The sequence below is a fragment of the Trichoplusia ni genome, chromosome 17 (assembly GCF_003590095.1).
Source record: "Trichoplusia ni isolate ovarian cell line Hi5 chromosome 17, tn1, whole genome shotgun sequence".
Classification (NCBI taxonomy): domain Eukaryota; kingdom Metazoa; phylum Arthropoda; class Insecta; order Lepidoptera; family Noctuidae; genus Trichoplusia; species Trichoplusia ni.
The window spans coordinates 865,377-875,804 of NC_039494.1; the positions used below are offsets into that span (position 1 = coordinate 865,377).

Below are 10,428 nucleotides of genomic sequence, written 5' to 3' on the forward strand. Positions count from 1 at the left end.
CGTAATTATGCTGGAAATCAAAATTTTAAGTGTCCTCTCTGTAGTAGTTGTTATGTACACATTTTCAGAGGAAATAGACGATTTTTCATGTCGTTTATACAGTCACACACATAAAAACACCGGTAAGCACTTAGTTGCTGGTAACAAATATTTTATTTTGACTTTAAAAGCCATTTATCAAACACAATAATATTATTTCATTCTTATTGTACAAACACGTTAAAATGACATAAAAATGACGTTAAGCACCTACTTACATAGTGTTAATGAATTTGAATAAAATTTAATGAATTGTTTGTTTTTAGGGTTACGTATCCAAAAGATAACGAAAAATATCTTAGATTTTGCTGTCCCTCTGTCTTTCTGTCCGTCTGCTACAAGATTTTTTCTCATGAAAAGTGATAGTTATAGTTGACATTTTCATAGAAGGTATATTTGTGTTGCCGCTAAAAGAGCAAATACTAAAAATACCTAAACAATATTTTGAAATTAAGAATCCTTCAAATGCGAGTGTGACTCGCACTTCTTTACATTAAATAAGTAGTTGGAAGTTGGAAATGCTAATACCCTTTTTCCGTTCCAAAATATTCATGATACGCACATTTACTTACTTTCAACATGTTTTAATGTTAAGTGATTACCTACTTAATTGTGTGATTTCAACTTAAAATTCAAATATGTTTAATGTAGTGTGGGAGTATGTAAATGTAAATCAAATTTATTGAAATTTTTAAGTAGCTATTTACATAAGTTTTTGAGAGATAAAAATATAATATTTTTTTTGTATATTTTATGTATTTTTTTTGGTGGGAATAGAGGTAATTCAATTACTTCAATGCAAATATCTTAAAGAGTATTATTATTTTTGAGCATCTCAGTTCTTGATTGTTATAACTAGTAAATGATGAATGCTACCTACAACGTTAGGACCTGCATGTTCGATAAGCGAGGCTAGCCCTGAATCAGGCGTTAATCTATAGACTTGTATGAATACAATTTGTCAGCCAAATGCTTGAGAAGTTTTTTCCCAAGTGCATCTGTAGCCTTCACTTGTCGTAATTAAGATAACTGGATTGGTAGGAACTATTATTAAATTACAAATTGCTTAGTCATTAACTTTATTTCCGCAATGGCATAAAAAAAAACATTGTTCTTGGTGTTGCAAACCGAAGAGCTTTGTAAATAACGTAATCCATAATTTAATTTCGAATCGTCATTAACAATAGGTGCAGTAAACAAGTCATTATTCAGTGTTTTAAATGTAGAGCCGTATCACTGTAAGATTGTTTTTAATGAAACGATAACCTCGCGATTCTTTTTTTTTTAGTAGCCTAAGTTACAATTTAAATCTTATATTATATGTCTGCAACATTGCCAGTGCTAGTTACAATTAACCTTTTTTACGTATAAAAAACGACAGCCCGCCAGCTCATGGAAATTTTCGTAATGGAAAATTACTAAATGACCGAAGTATAACGCGCAATGTGTACCCACTAGCACATACCTAAAAATGCCTAGGAGACCTCATTTACGAACATTTGCGAAGGTAATTGCGGAGTAATGATTTGTGCAATAAAGTAGAAATTAAGCAAAGATTTATTCGGACAACACGTTTTAGTCATACAATGAAAAGAATGCGGGCAAGTAGTGAGGTCATAATTTCATCGGGATTTAATAAGCTGGTGGTTAATCGATGACGAAGCCTTGTGCCTTTTACATAACGGCTTAAGGTCCGCCTTTGGTAGGCCTTTGATTCCGAAATTTGGTATATTCTATAGTTCAGTATAATCATGGATATTGCTAACAGCATGCGTGAATGATATTAAGTCAAGGTTTCTATTCTAAGGTTCTTGTACACGTATATTTTGGAGAAAATATTCAAGGCAAAGAAGTGGTTTGGTGGCGATGTTTGATTTATCTAACGAAACATAATTAGTTGGTGTCTGAGAACCGGAGAAAATGTTAGAGACACGCACGTGATCGTTGCGATCAGAAAGTAAAGTCTAGAACGCGAGTCAGCTGTTGTGCCGCACATATCGTGCTGCACTCACTGTCTGTACAGTGCATATCGTCGCCAGCTATTGTTCAGCTCACGCTAAGCAGCTGGTACTCGTTACACGAAATGCGGTAACTTGGTTCTGCAGTGACAACACTCGCCGCAAAATACGCCATTGACGAAATTAGAAGGGATCGCGCGTATTATACTTATACGTACGCACGTACATAGTATCATTATTAGATTGCAAAATGTAATAACTACACGGTGTTGAACGTATGGAAACTTTTGGCAAATTTATGGTTGGATAATTAAGTAGGTAACCAATTGAAAAGTTAAAGGAACAAAAAGTAACACTTACGAAAAGTACACAATGAATATATTGCGTCAAAGGTAAGTTTGTTTAGTAGGTACTTAAAAATAAGCAAGTAAAATAAAGCTAACAAATGTATTATCGGCGATGATGTGATCATAGCAATCGAACATAAAGTCACGTAATGGGAGTGAGTGTATGGTTATTATCGACTAGGTGTGACATGAACGTGTCGTTTGTCTACACATATTGTGCCTATCTCTGATTTACTGAAGAACTAACGATTTCATCATTTACAGACTGAAATTAATTATTTGAACCAGTCATTCACACCTTGTCATGCGTTTCGATCACGTTTTATTATAAAATGATAAGATTTTACAGCATTTGCAGAATCATAGATAAATGTATGCTAGGTTTAGTTGTGTAAAAGAAAATTAATTAATTAAGTTTCATGTAGGGTGTAATCCAAAAGAAAAAAAAATAATATGCTCTTTGTTGGTGAAATGGCTGCACAGCACGATGCGTTTGCGCAACACCCGGAGGCAGCACGCTCGACCCTGAACTCAATTCGGGCGCGATCATTTTGCAACTAATCGTCGGTCGCTGCGGCGCGATGGACGTCGCCGGCGCAAATGTAAACATTTGCAGGCGCGAGCCGAACGCGCGAGGCCGCCGTGGACGTGCTCTAACACCGACTACACCATTAAATGACTATCCTTGCTAAACGTAACATTTCGTCGCCATATTCAAATTAAATAGCTCAAAACATTAAACACACCAAAAACGTAGCGGTTGGTGGGTACCTACTCTCAAGTTACATGTACGAGTACGTGAAACTCTATATATTGTTAAGTCTATACTTACTAACTTCCTATTCACAGACAAGGACTTGAAGGCGTTGAATTTAAAAATTGACACGTAACCGTAATATTTAGCTATTGGCATTATAAGTGCTCATGACTGAGGCATCATGTGAGCTACGTATTTGCTCTTTTAATTAACATAGCAGTCCTATGAGGTAAATTAAAAACTTCAAAGATTCACGTCATGGAACTTATAAAGTGCGTCAATATTGCCTAAATATTGAATAACTAGAAGAATTCTACATCTCAAATATTTAATAGATTACGATTATATATAAAGCTTGGGCTGAAGTTCACCTCTAATTTTCAATGGTAAATAATCAAATAAGTTAAGTTTTCAATTATCTACTATTTGGCAAAGAGAAACAGCATTTACATACTTCAATAGATATGTAAATGAGTGTCCTCATTCGAATGATAAATTACTTGATGTGAAAATATGTAACTATAGGCAATGGGAATTTATCAAAATTAACAAAAACCTTGTAATGCTTGACGTTCGACAACATGTTTTTATTTATGTATGAAAGAACATTACGTACTTAATTAAATGTTAACAACCGTTATCACCGCATATTAAAAAGCGACTTTAGTTTGACTATAAGACCTTATTAAAAATCTACTATTCGATTTAAAGTATTTACTAATCGATGAAAATGGTTTCAAAAAATAAAATTGTTGATTAACGAAGGACGTCTACTGCATTCCTTAAGCCATTTTTAAAAATACCTGTTTACGAATTCAATACGTCACTGCCTATTGTGCAATGAGCTAAGAGAGTCATAACGTAATTTGCACCACACCACACTCACCAGCGTAAAACATTTTGAATGTCAATGCCAACAACCTCTGTCTCAGCTTAAACGGATATATGACCTTCTAAGGAGGTATATCTAGCATATTAAAAATAACAAGACCACGAAATCGACATTGAATTTTAATCTACGTTAGGTATGTGAATGTTTGGTGATGGTTCAACCAAATGATGTTGGGAAATGATTAGCCAACGCCACAGACAGACAACTCTTATCGCGTGTATAAATAAATTAAAATGTTTAATTTCAAGCGTTTATAATTGTCGTTTATCAGTAGTTATCAAATACTATTTTTGATCAATTCTTCCCTTGATGTAGAGTCTTCTGTTGCCTCTTAGTGATTGACACTTATGGCTTCAGTCAGTTTTCCTAGCCGAAAATGTAGGTCAATTAATTTCACCACCTAAGTACCGTGGATTGCTAGTGGCTACAGAAATGTGCCGCTGCATGGATAATAACGCCTAACAGCAAACAAACATGGCTGATGCTATTATTATAGAGCGGTGTTGTGTTTAGCTTTTATGTGAACTATTGTGAACAAAAACCAACTATACAATGGATAATGGTATTGTCGTTGCTGAAAATACTCTACAATTCTACATTTTTTTTTCAATATTTTTTTCATTTTGTTCTATTTATTCTATCTTCGGATTAGCATTTTGAAAATGTTAGAACATTTCACACTTGCGGGGTCGCGGTTACCGCTAGTTTGAATACAAATTACTCATGAATTTAGTTACACATGCTACAGTTGTTGCGTGCATTAGAAGGTTACTATACGCAAGAAGAAATGCAGTAAATTAACAGCAATATGTAGGTTAAACCACAAAAAATTATTGTATTAAAATGAGTCAACTCAAACACTGGTTTTTCAACCATCACGTTACGCTATGCTATCAAACTTATTGTTAATTAGGCAAATCATTTAAATTTCGCTTCAGAATTGAATGACACTAATTATAATTATTGAAGTATTGTTATCAAAATAAAAACAGTACCTAATATTACCCGCTATCTGCAAGGGGCGTACGACATGCGTTTTTTTTGCTGAAATCGTTTTCTAAAATCAGCATATATAATGTTAATATATGCAAATTACTCCTTATCATAATAACATTGCTTTAATTTTAATTAAAATATTGAATTTTAGTTCTCAATAGTACTGTTCATGGCACTAACATGACGATTTAAAAAAAAAATGATGAATGGGGACACGGTAGGTGTTTTGTGTTAACTAAAGCGTGAACAAAAAGGGTTGCAAACGAGTAACGACACCAGGTGACACTAAATAGCAAAAACCAACCCCACATTGGCTAACTCCGAAATTTTGTAATTTAAAAATTCTAATTACCCTAATTTTCGCTCATGACCATGACCCAAAATGGCTAACACATGTCGTCAGTGGTTTAAATTTGCTGTGTCATAGAGCGTGTATTATAACGTCATTTTAAATATTAAAATTTTTAGCTTCGAATTCAAGATCATCAGTCCTAAAAGTCACTAGTTTGGTTCATGTTAAACAATTTAAATGGTAGTCACTGCTGTTTCACATAGAATGTGTAGTAGTTTCTAGGTATATGTGGGTGTCTTAGTATGCAATGAGCAACCATATACCTAGGTACTGGTAAACATCGCAGGATCATACAAATCAAACAGGATCCGTCTCGTTATGGTGAAGATTACCTGAGTTATTTTCACATTACCGGTTTACGTACATTCGTGAGGTAGACTCCACTTAGTCACTGTTCCACTTACAATAAAATAGCAATTCATTTTGTTTAAAAGTAAAACCTGTATGCAAGTAATTATACAAATGAGAACAGGATCAGCATCGCTTTTAATGAAATAAATGTAAATATTAGAATGTAGAGCGTCGTTTGAATGTTTTTATTTTTGTTTTATTTAAAATTAGACGCCGTATTATTCATTCCAAAAGAACAACAAAAAGACATTAAAGTCATGTGTAATAATATTTGCTACAAACTTAATTGCCGTGTATCTTTTTTGTACGTCTAGCATTTTAAAGATGATCTGTCTGATCGTATTTTTTCACTCAGAAAAAATATTAACAGCTTTATTTGATAACATATTTTCCTCAAAGGGAAGCAATAGAATAATATGCATATTACGATTCTAAGAAGTTAAATACTATGAACACCATTTTGTATCAGTACATGTTAATCGCAGCACATTAATTTATTTATCAAAAATATACGCAATAATACTATAATCACAAAATCAGTATTCGTTGTAAGCACACAAAAGTGACAATAAATTATATATTACTCTATCTTTGTAGAGCATTTAGATTTGGTTAATACTAGCAAGAGTACCTAGAATCATTTTCAATATTCTTGTAAACCCTGTTTTGCTCTACATTTCTTAAGTTTCGATAATTTTGTAGATGAACTCCAACTCTGTTAACTTATTTTTTGCATCGCTTTCGGTACACATGAACAATTCCAAGTCACTGTATTAATATCCCCGCTACGTAAACCATACTCAATGCAACCAGCCAGTTTTATCTGAGCTGATTAGCTAATCCTTTCACTGCGATGGCTAGTCGAAGTAACCAGTGTTCTAGATTGACATAATTTAAGATGTCCTCGACGCTGTTCAACTGGATTATTTAAAACACGATAGTTTTAGACGTACTAAATTACTTGTACGTAATAAATATTGCTAAAGTAAATCTTTTATGATAAAACAAGACAGGACGTAAAACACAAACCGTAATTGTCATAAATACATCGTAACAGGCTGGAGTGTAGTCATGCAACTAGCTACTGCACTAGGTTTCCTTTGTTACAAGATCCCATTGTTTTTCTAATTACTGATAAATTGAAAACCTCATTAAAACTGTTGTCATAGAGTAGTATTTGCTTTAAGTACTGAAATTGGTGCAACAATGAGTTCATGTTCAGAATACCCGTTACGAAACTATAACATGCCACTAGAATTACTTATAGCAAAAGGAATTCTGAAAAATATAAAAGATTCCTCTTGGGCAAACTGTGTTTCAGAAGAAGATACTTAATTCCGGATAGAACTTCCCAAAATAAGTACTTATCTCAGAATCTTATCAACGTCCTTGATAGCGGGACCTCTCTTTCATGATAACATTAACAAGTTATCGACAAGTGGTACAATTTTGCGGAAATAGTCAAGTACGAACTAGGTCATAAGTGGATTCAGTTCAGTTCCACAAAATTGACAACGACACCGTTGAATAATTATGAGACAAGGTAGAATGAAAGCAGTCTAAATCTGGTTTTATAAGTTTTTTTTCTGGACAATTTATATTTTAGGGAAGTTATAAAATTTAGGGAAACTAACTTGAAACTAATTTCGTGCTGATAAGCCAAGGATATTGCACTCACTTGCCACAGCACGCGTATACTGCTACGTGTTTATTGTACTACTGTACATAAGGAAATATAGGCCCAATTAGCTGACAAATATAACCTTTGCAATAAAACCTGTGAGCATTGCTTTCAAAGTATGCAGATATAGTAAGGCAAAAATAACGAAATTAAATTTAAAAAGCTTCGTTCTCGTTTTGGGGTCAAGCGAGTTTAATGATATTCATCAGGGTTCTAAATCTTTTAGTAAACTTTAAAGGAAAAAAAGTAGATTATAAATAACTATGTCGCCTTACCGGCTGGGGTCCCTGACGTCAATGAAAAATGCTCATATTGAACAAGTTTTATTCGCGGTTCTTTTATGTACCTAGCAAGTTTGTTGACCTTCACAGATTTCCGATGTTAGCTTTCCTTATTTAGTTTATAGCCTTCGTAATTGAATGTTCAGTGATGCCATCATCATGTCCTCACAATGTTACACACGTGTACTTTTTAATATCACTTACTGTGTTTAATTTCGACCCTAGTGGTTGAACGCCCTGACCTTCACAATTCTTGGTATACTTCCACGTACAAATATGTTTTTGATTAATTGATACAACACGGATATAACTGCTTAAAAAGTTTTAAGAACTAGACATTCCATATTCCTTAGCTTTTATGTATCACGAGTGACTTAATTGAATTCTGAATATGTGCATTTAGACACGTAATGACATCATCGTCATCATCTATCTTTGTGTTCATTACGTGAAAAATTATGTTTTGAAGTTCACATATCATAATCGTTGGAATGTAAAAGTATTAGAACTGCTTAGAACGTGATTAATGTATTGGTTGCTTATCATGTTTGGATGATTTTGACACGATCGATTATCTGAAGTCGGACGCGATAAAGAGCGAGCCAAGCGCGAGTGTGGCGGTGCCCCTGATGTGGACGTCGCGAGCCGCCATGGCCCGTGGTGAGCACGTTACGCAGCATAGTGTCGGCCCGCTAGGGAGTAGGCATGTTAATCTCGTGTCATGTCAGTGGCCAGGCGCGGTGACCTTACGTCACGCGCCCACCGCTTTGCGCTGCCACACGCGTTGGGAATACTAACGCCACCAGAACGCCTTGGTAGATCCTTGGCTTCAAAACCGAGCTCCTTTCTGAGTAGACTGTTGCGTCTGTTGCATGTTTTCTACGATTCAGTTCACAGTTAACTTAATGTTTGTAGTAATGTCAGTACAATTCGCATACCATGTCATGTTGACAAACGCGCACTGGATAAGCGGATGTTGACCACTGTTGATAAACTGTTCTCCCATAGTTATCTTTCCTGTTATCGTAACATACTTGAAGGGTAAGTTAACCAAACAGTTTCAGTCGTATATCTTGTGTGCTCTTTATGTAAATTAACTTCGTTTGATCTTTATGATTTGACCCCCGATTGGGAACACGGTTCTCTATGAGCTCAATTAGCGCCTCTCGGAAGATTCAAAGTGGCGCTATACTGGGCAACAAAACGCGGGAATTATTGTGAACTTGACATATTTTTTTAATGCAAGTTATGAGATAGTTAACAGCATATGCGATCGTGCATACCAACCAATTATAGTTATTTTTTAATTTAATTAATCAAACTGTCCATTTACCCCAATCGTTTCAACTCACCTAAATCTTTTACAGATATTTTTACCTGTACTTGTAGATTTTTAATGTGTACTTATTTTGAAGGTTCTGACTTAATACTAATGAGCATCAATTAAGATGTCGTAACTTCTACCGACAAGACACTTGCCGTTCTTGTTATATGGATCTGAATGTGGAATTAATAAAACAGTCGAAACCGAAATGCTTGACGATACAATGCGTGATTCTTGGGCCCATCACATGATTCAGCCGACAACGCAGCTCGTTAAGATATAATTATCATTAGCCTCACCTGAGCGATCGATCTGTCAGACCGGCGAGGTCCTTTTTCGGAAGTAAGTCCTTCCAGGCCGAGCTGTCCAAGTGCACATTCACTGTTATTAGGAGTCGGACAGCTGATGTCCTGTCCAATAAACCGTACGTGATAGTGGGGGCGCGGTATTGCGTGAATGCGTACCAAGGTATCGCGTTAGGATCGCGGCGGCGCGGAGACTGCGCCTGCGCACGGCGTACAGGTGAGCTCGGTACTGGCGGCGCGCGCTGCCCCCGCGCGCTTTTATCACATCGCACTTCACGCGCCTTCAACTTGACTTCTCATGTCATCGTTTTGTACAACTAATATCAAATTAAAAATATTTGATAATTGGTTTTGATGTCACTAATCATCAATTAGCCACCTTTAACACCTGAGCTGATAGTTCTAGAACAAGTGATACATTTTGGTGCGCGAAACATAAACTATATCGTCAAGCATTATCTTATATGTGTTGAAGTGACTAACTATATATTCAAAGATACTCTTTCTCAATACAACATTGGTACGGACGATTGGTAGGATTTCACTCTGGTGGTAAAAGTGCAAAGGGCGTAGAGATAGCACTTTTGTTTCAGTTTCTTAAGTTTTAGTGACGTTTTCTCACTAATATAAGTACACAAAAATAAAAAACTTTTTGCTGATTAACTGATGTTTTTTATTAATATTATGCACGTTTATTCAAAGATGATACTACTTGTACTTGACATTCATTTCAAGGACCAGTTCTTGCATCCTAGCGAAGCAAGAAAAAAATATAGACCAGTGTTTTTAACGTCTTTTTGAGAACGTTGGCTGCAAAATACTTTTATTAACTTTTTTGAAATTCATTCCAGTAAACCAAGGTCGCTTCGCAAACGAGAGATAGATTCTGGCATCTGGTAAACGACCTTCATCAGTATGCAGAAATAAAACCAAAACTTATGGTAACACTAATATCAATAAAACTGTGCGTAGAGTGCAGAAGGTGAAAACGAAAACGTAGCTCTATGATGCTATCGCAAATTTCTTCTTAAAGTGTCAGAGACAGCATCATACTTAAAGACGTCTTAAAACTGATTGACGTCTCAGTAATCATCTATGAAGCTCGTGATTTCCGCAAATTGCTAGGGCCACTCATGAAAGATTGG

At 35.3% G+C, this 10,428-nt stretch overlaps 1 protein-coding gene across 1 annotated transcript in view; it reads right to left on the reverse strand.

Moving 5' to 3' along the window:
- LOC113502686 (elongation of very long chain fatty acids protein AAEL008004-like) overlaps positions 1-9,521 on the reverse strand; it is a 29,292-nt gene extending 19,771 nt beyond the window's left edge. The window contains exon 1 of the mRNA XM_026884338.1: positions 9,278-9,521. The gene's annotated coding sequence lies outside the window, so the exon portion shown is untranslated. The remainder of the gene's footprint in view (positions 1-9,277) is intronic.
- Positions 9,522-10,428: the final 907 nt, after the last annotated feature.